Source organism: Felis catus, chromosome D4 (genome assembly GCF_018350175.1).
Source record: "Felis catus isolate Fca126 chromosome D4, F.catus_Fca126_mat1.0, whole genome shotgun sequence".
NCBI classification, from domain to species: domain Eukaryota; kingdom Metazoa; phylum Chordata; class Mammalia; order Carnivora; family Felidae; genus Felis; species Felis catus.
In genome coordinates, this window is record NC_058380.1 from 65,564,241 (window position 1) to 65,582,008 (window position 17,768).

The 17,768-nt window shown below is 37.5% G+C and overlaps 1 long non-coding RNA gene across 3 annotated transcripts in view; it reads right to left on the reverse strand.

Moving 5' to 3' along the window:
• Positions 1–1,749: 1,749 nt before the first annotated feature.
• LOC123381522 overlaps positions 1,750–17,768 on the reverse strand; it is an 86,534-nt gene continuing 70,515 nt past the window's right edge. For all 3 annotated transcript variants that reach the window (XR_006588590.1, XR_006588589.1, XR_006588588.1), the window contains 2 exons: positions 14,080–14,199; positions 1,750–2,640 (listed from right to left, as the gene is read on the reverse strand). This is a non-coding gene — a long non-coding RNA (uncharacterized LOC123381522). The remainder of the gene's footprint in view (positions 2,641–14,079; positions 14,200–17,768) is intronic.

Here is a 17,768-nt window from a genome sequence, read left to right on the forward strand (position 1 = left end):
TTTTGACCCTCTTTAGGTTTTGTGAATCAATACATTTCCTCTCTGCCTATCTTATTAAATAGAGAGTTCCAGTTACTTGCAATCAAGCAATTCATGGGGAAGTGACAAATGGCAGTCTGGGAGAGAATAGTCAGGGAGCAACGATTCCCTTGGGGAGATTTCTGTAGGCTTCTTGGAGAAGTAATATGTAAATACTGTTTTGAAAAATAAGTAGCAGTTTCACAGGTTAATATGTTGGTAAATGCTATCAAGAAAAATGAGCAATGTAAAAAAAACTAATGTAACATTGTGTGTCAACTATACTTTAATTTAAAAAAAAGAAGAAGAAAAATGAGTAACTTGAAAACAAATTAGAGAGATAAAAATTTCCAGCACTCTCCCTCCAGTGTAACTGGGAAATTCTGAGACGGTGAGAAGTGAGGCTGATCCCAGGTTGTAAACAGGAATGAACTCTGGCTTCTCTGGGTCCACAGTAGTTATAAAGCACCTAAATGTAGCACAGGACTCAAACTTCAAATTAAAAAAATAACATTTTGTGTTAATAACTCCCCTTTAAAAATAATCGAGATGTTCTTGCAGAAATCTTAGAAAACCTGTTTAATGGATATGTGTTCCAGTACATTCAAAATTTATATATATATATATTTTTAAAATTTATATATATTTATAATTTTATATTTATATATATTTATATTTATATATATACATAATTATATATATGTGTGCATATATACACACACATACATGTGTGTAACATATATATATATATACACACATGCATATATACACACCCTATATCTATATCTATGTATTTAGAGAGGGAGAGAGAGAGCAAGCGTGAGTGAGAAGAGAAGGGTGGGAAGGAGGGAGGAAGGGAGAGAGAAAGAGAGAGAAGGAGAGAGAAAGAGAGAGAAAGAGAGAGAGAGAGAGAGAGAGAGAGAATCTCAAGTAGGCTCTAGTCTCAGCACAGAGCCCAATGTGGGGTTTGATCCCATGACCCTGGGACCATGACCTGAACAGAAATCAAGAGTCAGACTCTCAACCCCCTGAGCCACCCAAGCGCCCCTCTTTTTTTTTTTAAACACACTTACATCAAGTGAGCAGTACACTATAAACAATGAGCTAAACCTTTCATGGTAAAAACTCATGGGAAATATACATAAAGTCCTGAAATTAGTAACAGGAAATCAATTGCAGTGGTTTAAAGTCACTACAACTTAGTAACAGTTTATAAAGGAAAATAAAATTGTTATTGTGGTCAAGTGTGCTTATGAGCTAATGACTAGGCTGCGATCAAAGATGTAGAGAATTTCTCCAGGTAGGGAAAACCAAAATGGATATCAAATACATGAATAGATATTCTCTAGGAAAGTATATTTCTTTGGATTGTTTAGAAAATGAATTTGGCTTTAAGGAGGAAGATATAGGAAAGTGATTTTTTTTAATGAAAGAAAGCCTGTCCTATTAGAGGGGTCATATGGTTCCTTTCAGGATGGACATATGGTAGATCAAGAGGCCAATGGAGGGAAGGAGCTCTCGTCCTTAGAAGTGTTCATGCTTGGCTGGATCCCAAAAATGTGGGAAATCTGATTGAATGTTTTATAAATTCCCATTTGACTCAAAGATTCCAAGATTAATTAAGGAGTCACAAAAATGTGCTAATGAACCAAAAACATCATACTTATAAAATGTGCAACATCTTTTCTTGAATGGGGAAAAAGAAAAAAAAATCATGATAATACAGTAATAGTAATTAATATTGAAAGTTTACTATTTATGACACATACATAAACTCTATCAGGTATTATTTGTGTCTTCATTTTATGGATGAAGGAAACTGAGGTTTATTGATGCTACTTGCTGGAGGACTCAAATCCAGTAAGTGCTTCAGTCTGGATTGAAACCCAGATGGCCTTACCTTCAGAGTTACTGATCTTAAAACCAACTTTACCTTGTTTACTTTTTTGTTGTTGTGGTCTTTTTCAGTTATCACCTGTCTTTCACACTTTGGTGAACACATTCACAAACACTGTTGTTTTACCTTTACAACAAGTGAATAAATTTGGTTTAATTATGCCTATGTTTTCAATGAAGAAAAAAAGTTTCAAAGTTTTATCATAACAAGCAACAGAGCTGAGAGCCAAACTATAGGTTTAACTGTCCATGCTTTGTGTTTATATAGCCTGTCATGCTTGACTGAGCCTTTCAAATCTAACTCAAATGTACCTATGACCCTTAATCCCTACTCCTCTCTGCTACTGAGTGCACTTTTTCATTCATAATCCAGAATACCAATATAATCGTGCAGAGTGAGGCATTAAGGGTTCACTTTACTTATTTGTAAGGATAAAAGGCAATTCCTCTTTTCCAAGTTCACCCTGAATTGTCCTTTTGATGCTAATGGGGTTCATCTCAGCCAGCAAGGAGAAGGCAGGTGAATGATTTTCAATACACATGCTTCAGTTCACACGGTATCTTCTATAGCATGTGGGTCAGTTGAATCTCTGAAGCCCAGGGCCAGTTTTCATCTCTGTCCTTGACTCTAATGTTCTTTGGTCTGACACTTCTTTAGGTACATTTCATCTATCTAATGAGAAGCAGGTAAGGAGAAATGAGGTGTCTGAAGATACTTGAGAGTCACTGTCAGGTGTGAATATTAAAAAAAAATGGGTTAACGCTTATATCTTTCTATTATGCATATTTTAATTAATGTATATTGATCAAGCCTCACAGCAACTGCTTAGGAAAGACTTTTTCATCTGTGCTCACTGGAACCATTAGTGTAACTTCCTAACTGGTTTCCCTGCTTCTGTGCACGCTGTCTCTCTAGATCATCATCCACACTGCTACAGTTATTCTAATATACAAATTTATTTGTTTAATTTTCCTGCCTAAAATTCTTCAGGGGTTCCCTATTTCAGAGAGGATAAAGTCCAAATTCTTTGCTTTTGCATACCCTTTACCCTTTGGCCTCAACTCATTCCTATATCTTTCTGTCCTAAAAGACAAAACACACAAACACATACATACATATTATGCACAAGGACATATATACACATCCTTATATCTACATACATCATCTCTTAGCAATAAAATAGATGGTAACCTCCCTGTCTTACACAAATGCACTCCCTTCACAACACTTATTCCAGTGTCTTGCATATAATAGGTGTTCAATACACATTTTTCCTATAATTGGTCTGGTACTATTGAGCTGTGTGATCTTGGATAAGTTAGTTAACTTCTCTGCAATTCGGTTCCAACTTTAGTTAAATGATACTGATTCAATCGCTTTTTGAATCACTGATCTGATGTTCCATACAATGATGTCACTGCAATACATCTGAAACTTTTTCTTACTTCTTTATTGTCAGTGGTTTTGACTGGACTCCTCTTTCACATTCACCTAGCCTTCTTTGTCACATTATTGTGGTCCATGGTGGATTGTAAGTTGTTTACTGGATTATAATATAATTTGGACCTACAACATTCAGCTAGAGGATTTCCTAGATTTCTTTCCATTTCTAACCTATTAATCTTGATTTTTGGATTTAAGTTAAACAGTCATTTCAAAGTGAGCTACTAATATTATACAGAGAAATACAACAAATTTTATCACATTGTTTAAGTGACCCAAAGTAAAATTTTAAGACACTGGTTAGAAATGCTGCCATGTGCAGATTTATTTCATTGATATATCATTTATTATTGTATAAAGCATCTGAACACAGGTAGCTTCAACAGTTTTAGTAATGTTCAACTATAACGCTGTTTAGGGAGTTGGCAGGCATATTTTTTATGTTAGGTTTCAGAACAAGCAAATATATTATAAATGTTACTTTTATATACCAACTACTAGACAAAAACATTTTGAAATATAAAGATTCTGCATATATACTTACTTATCGAGAACTCAGAAGAATAAGGTGCTATGCCTCAGCAGAAATATAGTGCTTGGATGTTAAAACAAGCAAAGAACAGACGCAACAGCCTAATTGCTGAAGCAAGGCAATCATCAATTTCTCCCCTGCTTCACTATTTAATGCTTTCTCAATTTCTACTGTCTACTGCATCATGTTCTTTGCTTTTTATTTTTCAAATGTGATCCAAAGTCCCAAGATGCAATGATACCAGTAGAATGCTGGTTCGGCAGTTAGGCCAAGCCACTGTCTTCTTCATGAGTTCTTAGCTTAGAATATTCTTTGTTTCACTGTTTTCTTAGACAATACTTACTTTCTAGAATCCATTCAAGGGATACTTCTTTGAAGCCTAACTTGATTATTTTCCCAAATATCAAGCTATTACAAATGAACAATTTCCTTTGTATCCCCATACAAACTTCTATTGGAACATCAAAAATACTTATTTTGACTTTTTATCATGCATGTCTGGGTCCACCCCACCCCCTTCCCCGACCCAAGAAAGAGACCTTCTTCAAGAAAAGAAGCAGCGTGGCACGTAACGGGTACTTAATGAGTGTTAAATGAATGAATTAATGATAAAGGGTACAAAACAAAGTTTTATTTAAGTAGGTCATTGGTTGTAAGAGCCATCTTGAGGAAACAGTGACTCAAAAAGGATCCCTACCATTAAGTCCAGTGTGATCTATTCTAATCACTTTTCTCTATTAAACCTAAAAGTTAGTCAACTGTGCCCAACAAGGATGCCCTTATGTAATCATGGTGTATTAATATGAAATTCTCTATGTACTGTATTAAAATGACACTTTCAGGGGCACCTGGATGGCTCAATCAGTCAAGTGTACAACTCTTGGTTTTGGCTCATGATTCGTGAGATTGAGCCCTGCATTGGACTCTGCTCTGACAGCATGGAGCCTGCTTGAGATTTTCCCTCTCTCCCTCTCTCTCTCTCTCTCTGCCCCTCCCCTACTTGTGCTCTCTCTCTTGCAAAATAAATAAACTTTAAAAAATGACACTTGTTACTTGATAGAAATTCAGTCTCAGCCTCCAACTTGAATCTGAATCTGCATTTTAATATTATCCTCAGTGATTAATACGTATATTAATTTGAGAAACATTTCTTGAAAATAACAGTTGTAGGGCTGAAGTCCGTCTGGAAATTATGATTTTACCCAAACTTTTAAAAGAGAGAGGGAGACACACACAGAGAGAGACTATGTGACTTTAACATTACATGTATAACAAGCAGATGGACAAGCAAGGAACATACATGAATGTAAATTCACAGGCAGAAATGCATTGGTAGAATATGTTTATGAACTCCATTAGTCTCAAACTCTGATCAAAGAAAGATTTAGGAAACACAAATTTAACTAGAGCACATTGATTTAACAAAATGAAATGATTTTGAAATCATTTTAGGAGGCACTATAGCATCATGGCAAAAAGCATAGACTCCAGGGTCAGGCTGTCTGGATTCAAATCCTTGTTCTATACTTACTTACTAGCTGTGTGAACTCTGGCAAGTTATTTAAAACATCTGTTCCTCAACTTCATCATATATAAATGATACCTAGTTCAAAGGGTTGTTATGAGGAGTCAATTTTTGTAAGGTGCTTGAAACAATACCTGGCAATAATGCCATATAAATATTAAACTTATATATATTTGCTGTTTGATAATATTTATTTTCATTATTGTTGTTAAAAACTTGGCATATGAAATGACACAGGTTGGTGTGGACACAAGAATTGAAGAGGCAGAGAATAGAGGAAGGCAAATGGGCAATTGTGATGTGATGAGCATCACTGGGGTTTAGAGCATGAGTAATCAGGAAGTAGGAGACAATCAGGAGGGTCAGGCTACCAAAAAGGGAACAGAAAGGCAGAGGAGAAAACTATAAATTATTGAGTACATACAATGTGCTGGGGACAGTTTCAGAAGCCTTCATAAATATTAGCTGGTTTAATCCTCAATTCACTGATGAGATCTTTCCTTTACCCTATACTACATAATGTGGAAACTAATGCAGGAAAGCTAAATTAATTATTTGTGATTTTAAAAAGTAGATGATCATAGAGTTTGATTGAACACAGGGCTGAACACAGGGCTGTTTAGATTTAACAATTCCTACACCACTTGTTCAATCAGTAGGAAATGGACTAATTCTTTCCAGCATGATCTAAGCTCTTTTAACGGTGATGATGATAATAATAATGATGACTGATGGTGGTGGTGGTGGCTAACACTAGTGTGGTGCTTACTGTGTGCCAAGAACTATGCTAAACCTATTGTTTGTGTTACCTTTTTTAATTGTACAAAGAACTCTTTGAGGAAGTTATATTATTACAATCCTTATTTTACAGATAAAAAAACTGAGGCACAGAGGACTTAAGGTACTTGCCCAAGGTTATACAGATAATAGTGGGAGAGCTGGCTCTCACTCCAAACAGTATGAAGCCAATGTCCATGCTCTTAACCATCACACTGTACTGTCTCCTGTTAAAACAACAGCAACATGTTGGACAAGGAGAAATGAATTCATATTTTTAAGCACCCGTGGTTCATTAGAACACATGTTCCTATATTTAATTCTCACTACTATGAGGGAGAAGTTTTGATGTGAGACTTTAAGGAAATTGGGAACCAAAGTCTAAAATGCATGATATGAATGGGAGAGACAGATGGCCCTAAAAATAACCACGTTTCAGACAGCAAATAGTTTAGGCTCTGTAGGAATATGGTCTCTGTAACAACTAGTTATCTCTGTCATTGTAGCACGAAAGCAACCAAAGATGTTACATAATTGAAAGAGTGTGGCTAAGTACCAATAAAACTTCATATACAGGGGCGCCTGGGTGGCGCAGTCGGTTAAGCGTCTGACTTCAGCCAGGTCACGATCTCGCGGTCGGTGAGTTCAAGCCCCGCGTCGGGCTCTGGGCTGATGGCTCAGAGCCTGGAGCCTGTTTCCTATTCTGTGTCTCCCTCTCTCTCTGCCCCTCCCCCGTTCATGCTCTGTCTCTCTCTGTCCCAAAAATAAACGTTGAAAAAAAAAAACAACTTCATATACAAAAATAGTCGGTGGGCTAGATTTGGCCCAGGGCCCATCATTTTCAGATCCCTATTGCTAATCTTCAAGTAATGAAAACAACGTACCATTTTTCCTTTATGGTAACCAGGTAGTACAATCCATGATTAACAAAATATACTATTATTTAGGATTCTGTTTCTCAAGAATCAAAGCAACACTGATGAAACAGAAAGAGATGTTGAATGTAGGATATTAGTGCTACAAAGAGCTGACTCTGCCAATGGTCTATTTTTGGAAAGGCAAAATATTTTAAGGGATGTGGATGCTTTGCTTTATTCTACAAATTATAAGTAAATCATGAACCACTAGAGCCATCCCTAGAGAGAATCTTTAAGCTATGAAAAAAATTAAAGGTTATTTTTTTTCGAAAAATGGCTACCAAAGTGAGGTGTCAGATTGAGATCATAGATTGCGTTCCCCACTTTCCCTTCTCCACTTTTCATCCTATCGGCATTTATAATAACTCCATGATGACAAATTATAGTCATTTCATCTTGAAAGATATATTGCATCCACATGTGGGCCAAGTGATTTAATCTTGATTAGTGCTGTCTGAAGTCTTGTCAGATGGGTTAGCGATTGGTCATGTACTTCATAGCACCGCTATTAAATCTACTGGGAATTAACATGTTAAATCCATAATCATGCTTTATTGCCTGTATAATCCTGGGTTAACTGCAAAACGAAGTTGATTCATTTTTCACATGTTCACCAAAGTGAAGTCATATTTTTCCCTTAACTAGTAATTAACCTTTATGGCTTTATTAACTACTTTATTAAATTTAAATGAAATGTTTATTGGAAAGAGTTCATGGGAAGTGTAAACCACAATGACAGTGTGGCCCTGGTGATGTCCTGTTTCCTGAAACCTCTCTATTAAAAAGGTTCATATTACAAGTAGTTCATTTTTTATCACAAGGTACCAGTGCTTGTAACTTAATAGGCAGTATAATAAAATAAGCAATGGCTTTTGAGTCAGACAGACCTGGGACCAAATTCATATCTAATTGCCTACTAGCTATACGCTCCTAGTTAATTTACCCAAAATCTCTGAGTCTCAGTTTCCTTATATGTAATATATAGTGAGGATAAAGGATATGAATGAAATAGCGGGGAAGATATCAGAGGTACTCAATTTGCAAAAAGTAATTTAAAAAAATTTTAATGTGTATTTATTTGAGAGAGAGAGAAACAGAGCATGAGCAGGGGTGGGGCAGAGAGAAAGGGAGACACAGAATCCAAAGCAGTCTCCAGACTCCAAGATGTCAGCACAGAGCCTGATGCAGGACTCGAACCCAAATGAACAGGACATCATGACCTGAGCCAAAGGTGGATGTTTAACTGACTGAGCCACCCAGGCGCCCCTGCTAATTTTTAGCCAAGCTCCTATCTTAGGTTGAAACAGGAAGATTTTGGTGTGGCACTCACATAGGAGAGAGAGAAAGCTGCAAAACAAAGGATGGTGTTTATTCCTAACTTCTTCCTATTTTGCCCAGTCCCAAGAACTGGATATGAACCCCACAGAGAGAGAGTCTCTGGTATGGGCTGTTAATATCTTCTATTAGGAGTTTCCAGGACTGCCACTTAGCCTAAATAGGTACCTTGTACAAATCAGAAAAAGGTTGCCCTTGGGGCAGAGACAGCTCTGTGGACACAGGACTTGTCAAAGTTTTGTGTGAAGAAGATAGACTGGAACTCACTGTCTTGATGAGCAGAGCATGGGTTGGATATCAGCTCCCCTAGCTTATCAGCAGGGCACGCTTTTTCAGACCACAACCCACATATCTGCATGTGTTCCCTGAGCCCCAAACTTTTAACTGGGCATTTGGTTGTCCAGCTGGAGACAAATTTCCCAGCCTCTGCTGTAATAGGAGTAGACACATGAATTAGTTCCAGCTAATGGGATATATGCAGCTGTGATGTCCATAATATAACCTTCAGTCACTTTCTTAAGCAAAGCCTCTTATTTTGGATACTCTCTTCCTTTTTCCTTTGTCTGGGAAATGGCAATGATTGGATGGCCACCTCAGATATAAAGATCAAAGTCATGTTTTGAGGATGGCAGAGCTAGTCCATCAACCTGGGGGGAACAAAGCCACCCTCAGCCCTGGGCTCTTCACTTCTAGAATATACGTCAGCAGAAATAAGCATCTATCATGTAGAAGCCACGATGTATTGGGATTGTTTCGTCCTACCAGCGTAGCTTGTACTCTAATATAGGGATTTTCTTATTTCTTTTCACTTTTTTATATTAGTTTTATGCATAATAGCAAAAAAACTGGGAATATCCCAGGTGTCTAATTAAGTACTGACAAAGACACACAACAATGGGATCATGGAATACTCCTAACAATGAAAGAGAACAAACTACTTTCTCTGTTTATGAATCTTATAGACATAAGGTTGGGTGAAAGAAGCCAGACACAAAAGAGAAATACTGTATTTTTTCATGTGTATGAAATTCTAAGCCAGGAAAACCTAATATAAAGTGAAGGAAATCAGACTAGTTGTTATATTGAGGGAGAATTACTGGGAAGGGAATGAAGGAACTTTTGGAGGTGATCCCACTGTTCTATATGCATTTGCCAAAGTTCATTGAACTCTATACTGAAAATGAGTACATTTATTGTATATAAAATATATCTCAATAAAAAACTTTCTGGAAAAAACTGTTTTCAAACATAATTGTTGACATTTTGATTTCTCACAAATTCTTATTGGTTAGAGAAAAAATTTTGTTAATTCTTTTTTTCCCTGAAATTGAATCTCTGCACCACACGTCCTTATCTCTCCAAGCAGGAAGGCCTGGTGGCTACCTTGGTGCCACATGAGGTCAGGAATAACTCTTGCTGGAGCTCAATGAAGAGTTCCAAAGTGTTTAATGAAGAATAACTTTGGGGGTGTGGGGGTGCATTTTAAAATTCAATTCGTTTATATATTTGTTTAAAAACGTGCACCTGTCATTTCTCAGTGCCACTGTCCTCGTCCACCCCTAGGCTACCTGAGATCATCACCTCTGAGACTCCATCACATGGCCTCCCTCTCAGCTACTCATTTCTGGAGAGATGACCATGCAACCATATCTCACTGAACGATAGACTGAGATTTAGCTAGGTGCCCCACAGGTCTCGCTCAGCACCCTCAATTATCACTTCCTCTATGCCAACTTGGGGTTTTAGACCAGAGTTGAAGGAGTTATTTTTGTGAGGGAGTCTGATTTCCAGCGACACAAGTAATGTTGCTTTGTTCCCATGTGAAAAGACATGATGTTGTATACAGAGGAGCATATGGCAGTGCTTTGGCATGAGTGGCAGTACCCAGGAAGGCTCCAACAGAGCAATGATGGAGACTGGGAGGCATGATAGGAGGTGGCAGACGCCCAGAAAACTCAGCAATGTAGTGGTTCTGCTCAACCAAATTGGCACACAGGAGATCTCCCTATTGACCCTCATTACACTTGAGTGAGAGAAATGTGGCAGGTGGCGAAGATCTGCATGAGTAGATGATAGGAAAGACATATTTTGTGTTATGATTGCTACTCTGACTTCATGTATACTCATGGGCTAATAAGACCTTGAGTTAATCTGGGTCCAATGAGAAAAATAGAAACCACACTGTGTATTTCGAATAGAGGTACTTTGACAGAACATGTTTCCAAAGTGCTTGAAGAGTTGAGAAAGTAAAAGGGAAGAGGAAGTAATACTGAGATTAGAAACTATGGGAAGTTCGTAGGACTGTAAGAACAGAAACGAGGTGGTGTTAATGAAGCCAGGAGAGCATTCACTACTGATGGTGGTGGAGGTGACTACAGCTGAACTTCTCCCAGAGTTCACAGCTTCCTGCTGCTGCAAGGGGTGGGATAGAGGGGGAGAGGGAGGACAAAGAGGAGAAGGAGAAGAAAGGAGGGGGACCTTAAGAAGTTAAAATTCGGTGTTAGAACTACATATTAATTTCATAAATATTCATTTTATTCATATTACTGTGGCAGAATTGCGGGTGAGAGAAAGAAGGCAGGGGAAACCAGCAGATTGGAGGTGCACTATGTACACAGTCTCTAGAACAATGCTGGGCAGACAATGAGACTCCAATTTGTATATGGGGTTCTGGAAATTGAATATACACTTTTCTGTTTCTTTAGCTTCTAATATTATCTCCTATCTCCCTCTTCAATACACAAGTGTAAGTTCATGCCTTACATGAACAATTTTTTTTTGAGCAGCTAATATCATTGTGTACCTGAAATACACTCCCTTTGCTTCACATTTTGTAAATTTTTCATAGCATGAAGAAGTTTATTTCATTGCAAATGATGAAACACTGAATTAAACATAAGCTTGAATGCTGAAGGAAGAATAGAAGCTTGTCAAAATTTTGCCTGCTCTTGGTTAAATTTAAATAAGATTTGCTGGCTTTCAGAGATGGACACTTAAGGTTTATCAGCGAATCATTTTAACAGATAAGTGATGTATATATTCAAAGAAATAGTTTTAAGTGTACTAATATTTTTGTTGGGACATTGATACCTATTTACTGCCTTTTTCAAATCCTTCAGTTTGTTTCTAAGTAGTCATTCTATTTCAGGTTTTCATGCCCGAGGGGCACAAATTTTACCTCTACTCTTAGCAGCGACCCATATCCCCAACTCCTAACTGTACAGATGACTAAGGAATCTTGCGTATTGGGATTGCAATGACTATTTAACTATGTGTCAGATTAGGCCCACAAGATCCAGTGACCCTATTACTGTCTCCTCATTCAAATGATGGAGCTTCATCTGTCACATCAATTCAAAGTGATGCCTCTTTACACCTGACTGGTTTTCCTTGGGTCAATATTACTGACAAATGACTATCTCCTTCAATACCAACCGGTGATAACTCTTCGTGTGCCTTATACTTGCAAAAGATTAATTTAAACTTCCAGTGCACTTGCAAACCAAGAGAAGTCATGCCAAGGAATGTTTCTAAGTTTCTTGAGGGCCCAGTACTGTGCTACATAGAAAACATACAAACTGTGTAAAATAACAGCTCCATTCTTTGAAAGCCTGGCAATGGGCTAAATATTTTACATACATTATTTCAGATAGTCGTCTCAATCATGCCGAAAGGTATTTTCATGCCTATTTCATAATTTGGCAGTAGAGCTGGGATTTAGACTTATTCCTTCCTGTCTGATCTCAATACCTTTGCTGCTAGCACCTGGCATAATCTTAGACAGCCTCCCTACCTTTCAGGGTTGGCCATATCTTTTCGGGGACAAAAGGAAGACCCACGTGGTTACCTTATTGATAATACATTTCTTATCCACCTCTCTATGCCCATACACAAGTTTTACTGGGCATATCTTGTCTAAGCAAATACACAATCAGCAAAGCAATCAACCTCTACCTGCTTACATGGGTCTGCCATTTCTAGTGTTTTCCATGTCTCTCTAACCTCACCTCATGGCTTTTTCCTCATATATGCATTGCATGCCCTCTAGACCCTTACCCTGCAATAGTCCCTTGACACCAGATCAGCCTTCCCTGGGAGAGGGATCAGCCAGTTAGGCTTCAAGTACACTTGACCACTTCTCTGTCTCAGATTGGTGTCTCTGGGACCCGTCTTCCCTTACTCCACTAACGCCATGGTTCTCAGCTTTCCTTCCTTCCTTGTTCTTTTTTTTTTCTGTTATGCTGCTGTGAACTGCCTTACCCTATGAAGTGAGATCTAGTCTCCCAAGCTCCCCTCTTCTCATGCTACTCACAAAAGTAAACCACCAGGACTTTTATGTGTGTATTTTAGAGTTTTTAATCATTATGAACACGCATACAGAAAAAGATAAAAATAAACAAGGGGAACTACAGAAGTTTTAAAAGCCTATTATTTTCCTGACTCAGTTGGAAAGCATTCACCTTAAAATCTCTGTGCTCCACCCTGACTAAATAGCTGATGACCAGCCACTGTCAACATGAGACAGTTACATCCTATGTTCCCCAAAGGCATGTCTGATGCCATCTCCTTGGACTCTCACTTGCTTATCTCATGCTCCAGCCACAGAGCACTGTGGTTCACACCCCTTTACACCTACCTCCTCTGCACCTGTTATTGCCACTGCCAGGAAGGACTTCCCTACCCAGCTCGCATGAAATGTCATTTTCCTTCAAAAATCAACTCCTATTTCATTTCTCCTTGAAACATTCCCTGATTCCCTCAGGCTTCATAAATGGCTCTTTCCATTGTGCTCTGCCTGACAGTGCTTCATGTCTGACTCTTTTACAAGCCCCTGTCTCATTACATTATAATCATGTTTATGTGCTTGTGTCTCCTGCTTGAATGAGATGTTCTTAATGTCAGGGACCATGTTTTGTTTACCCCTGTATCCCCTTGGAGCTTCCAGCAAGTACCTAAATCTTAGAAAGTACCCCCCAAATTTGTTGAATACATGAATAAATAAATGCATGGATAAATGAATATGCTTGAGATGAGGGCAAGTGATTGTCACAACCATGTCACACATCCCAAGGCCAGGAAGGTGAATGACAGTTATAAAAACTCTCCTGTTTATAATGTCCCTATGCACATCATATTGCTACAGGAGCCTGGCATTTTATACCACTTTTTTTCTTTACCTGAGGATGTAGAAGAATTGTTCTTCCCTATCAGGGAGAGGCAGTATGTCAATCTGATGTGTGTTCTGTAGCAGAGCAATACCCTCTACGAAGTGATTGCCTGTCAGCTGATGACACATTATGGCAGGTGTCACCACAAGCCAGCCCTATATGGCACATAGGAGAGTTAATGAAGGAGTGGAGAGGACTTCTCAAATGATTCAGACAGCATGGCTGGCAGTTGGGGGATGGGAAGAAGAAGCAGCTTCCCTCTGAAGCACGTGAAAAGAGCTCCACCTCCAGCCTTGGAAGGGGACAAAGTTACGAGAAAAGTGTGCTGGCCGTACCTTCTTGGGCAGCTACAGGCTCTTCTATATGGTACTTGTCCTCTTTTTCCCCATATTCTGAAACAAGGAGCCACAGTATTCCTAGAGATGATCTTAGTATAAGGACCATCAAAGACAGGTGACTGTCCTTACCTGTTTTAGAGAAGATGTGGTATGTGAAGGAAAGATGGAGACTAATCCTTTGAGGTATATTTTGTCTAAGAGAGGACTCTCTCTTCTTCCGCTTCTGTATCTTCAGATGATATCTCATATCTGGAAAAAAAGTTAATTATCAGAATTGAACATTTAAACCTATATGTGGTATTGTGGCAGAATAAGATATAAGCCTTACTCTCAAGGAGATTATAGTCAATGGAGAAACACACAAGTTAATCAATGATCACACTGTGGTAACTGTGATTTATTAAAAATAACAAGACACAATAAGAAATCCTAAATTAGAAGGATTCCTAAGTCATATTCTGTGGTTAAGGCAAAGCATCTAGGGGGAGTCAGGACCTGAGCTGAGTATTAAAAACCACCAATAGTTAGATAGGTTGAAAAGAGTAAAAGAAGCTTTCAGTTCAAGTGAATGAGTTATCTGAAAACATGGGAAACATGATACCTCCTTTGGGAATTATTACTTCACATGACTGGCACAAGGCTGGGAAGTAGAGAATGGGAAATGATGCAAGAGAGTTCAGACAAAATTGTGATGGGTTTTGTGAGTAATGTTGAGAATCTTGGACTTTAAGACCTTAGGAGAATGGCTGAAGGCCATAGCCCAACTGTCCAGCTCAATTAAAGGGAGTGTGGCCATAAAGAATAACTGAGTGAATCGAGATGCTTGTCTCCAAGTTGATTCTCAACATGGAATTCAAAGGGGTGACTTTCCTGGCAATTCTGATATGGGAAATCAGCAGCTTATGTACCATGAGACCAAGTGCCCCAGCTGACCAGATACTAACACAGTGATGTTGGACAGATTATAATTGATTTCCAACCCTTTTAATCAAATCAGTACACTTTCATGAGGATTACAATTGACTTCCAACCCTTACAATCAAGTCAATTTGCTTCCATGAGCCTCCATTTTTTTTTAACTTGAAAAGTAGGTATGGCAACTATTTATCCCACAACTTTTGGGGAGTATTAAGTAAAATACCACTAGAAAAGCGAAAGGTGTCTAACATAACATCTGACACATACTTGATGCTCAACAAATTGTTAAACTTAAATTGTAACATATATATTAGAACTCTACACCAACACTCCCCAATAGAAAATTCTGTGATGATGGAAATATTTTATATCTGTGCTCTCTAATGCTAGAAGCACTTGTAATATGTGGCTATTAAGCACTTGAAATCTGGCTAGTGCAACTGCAGTAATAAATTATTAATTTTATTTTATTTTAATTAATTTAAATTTAAGTAGCCACATGTGGCAAATGGCTAGCATTTTGAACATCACAGCTTTATTTCCATAAATCTTTCACGTAATTAAAATGTTTTGTACAAACATACAAAAAAAGCATAAGGTTGGCAATTTCCAATTTTCATAACACCCTTAAGATAATATATAGCAATTAGTATTCTACTCTATTTGCCACTCTGCATTTTGAAATCTCTTGAATAGAAATAAAATATTTTTTCATGGCAATAATTTTGATTTGACAACATGCTTAGACACATGTTATAAAGTAAATGAACGACATAATTGATTTCAAAAAATACATAACAGCATATATAATGTGATCCCATTTATTTTGGAAAGATATACATCAAAATTTTAACAATCTATCACAGAAATGTAAGATTATATGTGATTTGTGTTATCTCTTCTATGAATGCTTTATATTTTTTGAATCTTTTTAAATGAACAGGTGTTAATTTGATAATTTTAACTGTTTTGCTTGTGTTATGAAAATAAAAATGCATTCACCAAAAAGATTCTGGAAAATAAGAACAAACCCCAATCCACAGGAACACCACCTCCATTTATGTCTCCATTCAAGGCATTTATTTTGTCTTTCTATCATGAGTAGAGAATCACCCCATCCTGATATAAAGTTAGGGAGAAAGGAGTTAAAGCAACTAGCCTGAGATCCATTCACTGCCTTTGCCAAGAGTGTGCTACTGGGTAAAAGTTAAGAGTGAAGGAAACCCAGTCTAATCTTCTTGTCAGTGTGATAATTAGACCTCTTGTAAATGATAAAATGATATTTTCTAGTGAGAGTCCTTTACTATTGAATGTTTTTAACAGGATGTGTCTGGTCATGTACTGCTTAAAGAAATTAAGCTCATAAGCTTAAAGAAATTAAGCTTAAATCACTCATTAAGATCTGTGATTTTAGAATGTATGATTCCTGCAAAATGGTGAAACATTGAAAGGAAACCCTTGACTAATTAGTCAAGAAAGTGGCTTTTTCCCAACATCACTCATCAACAAAAGTTAATTAAACTTCCAGGCTCTGTCCATTGTTCTGGTTATTCAGAAGTCAAGACACAATTGCTGTCCTCAGAATGCTCATACTCTAAAAGGACTCAAATAAATAATACAGTGTAGTCAGTGCTAAGATATAAACCAGGGTGCTATGTTAGTACATGTAAGAGGAGAACACCTAGGCTGAAAGAATTATGGAAAGTTTTCTTGAAGAGGTGGTATCATAGAGGGAACATTGAGGTTAGCTTGGAAAATGGCCATTGAGTGTTCTGGTGGTTCTAAAAAGATTGATAGCAGAAAGGCATAAATATATGACAAAGCATGCCATATGGAGAAACTAAAAGTAGGCCAGGATGTTTATGGTCTTGTTCATAAGGAGAAGGATATCAATGATGAGCAATGATCAGGAAAAGTAGAAAGGGACATATTGTACTTTCAATGTTACTTAAGGAATTTATCAACTATACTAAAACAAAGGGGAGCACTTTAAGCAAGATTGTGACACAATCACATTAGTATTTTAGAATGATTATTCTAGAAGTAGTGTGGAAAATGGATTAGGAAGAAATAAGGCCAGAGGTTAGAAGGGTTTGTCAATGATCAAGGAATGAGATATGAATCTGAAATAGGCAGATGTGCAAGTGGAGAGATGAAAGTTATTTGAAAGCCATTTAGAAGAGTCAATCTATAAAATTAGATTAAATGTAGGAAGTAAGAGGGAAGGGAAGTGAATGCAGGAAGTAAAAGAGGAAGTGAAGAGGGCAACCAGGTGGATGGATTTACCAAAGATATGACACATTAAAAAAATAATTTAAGGGAAAAAGATGAGTTAATTCAGTTTAGTTTTGGGCTATAGATATTTAATAAGTATAAATTGGGCTATAGATATTTAATAAGTATAAAGATCTGGAGTATAAAGATTATAGCTAAAGGTATAATCTGGAGGTTAAAACTTGAAGGTGAAAGTTGAATTCTATGGAAGGGTTAAACATTGATCCCATAGGGAAAGAGGGCAAAGTAAAATAAGTCTGGGTCCAAGAACCAATACTCAGGAAACACAAGAAAGAGGGGCAGATGAAAAGGACCCTACACAGGAGACTAGGAAGCAGCAGCCAGAGCGGTAAAACACAGATGGAGCACTAAAACAGACATCAAGGGAGGAGGGAAGGGAATGATCTTCAGTGTCAAATCCTCCTGAATTGTCAAGTTAAAAAAAATGTCCATTGTTTTTAAAATCAAGGAAATCATTGACAACTTTGACAAGAGGTTAATCAATAATAGCAAGTGAAATCTGGAAGTTTTATTGGAAAATATCTCGAGGAGAGAAGAGGTTTCCTATTACAGTCTTCTGATTCCTATCAGAGTAATTAGGATTTTCTCTCCTGCTCAAAGGGTGT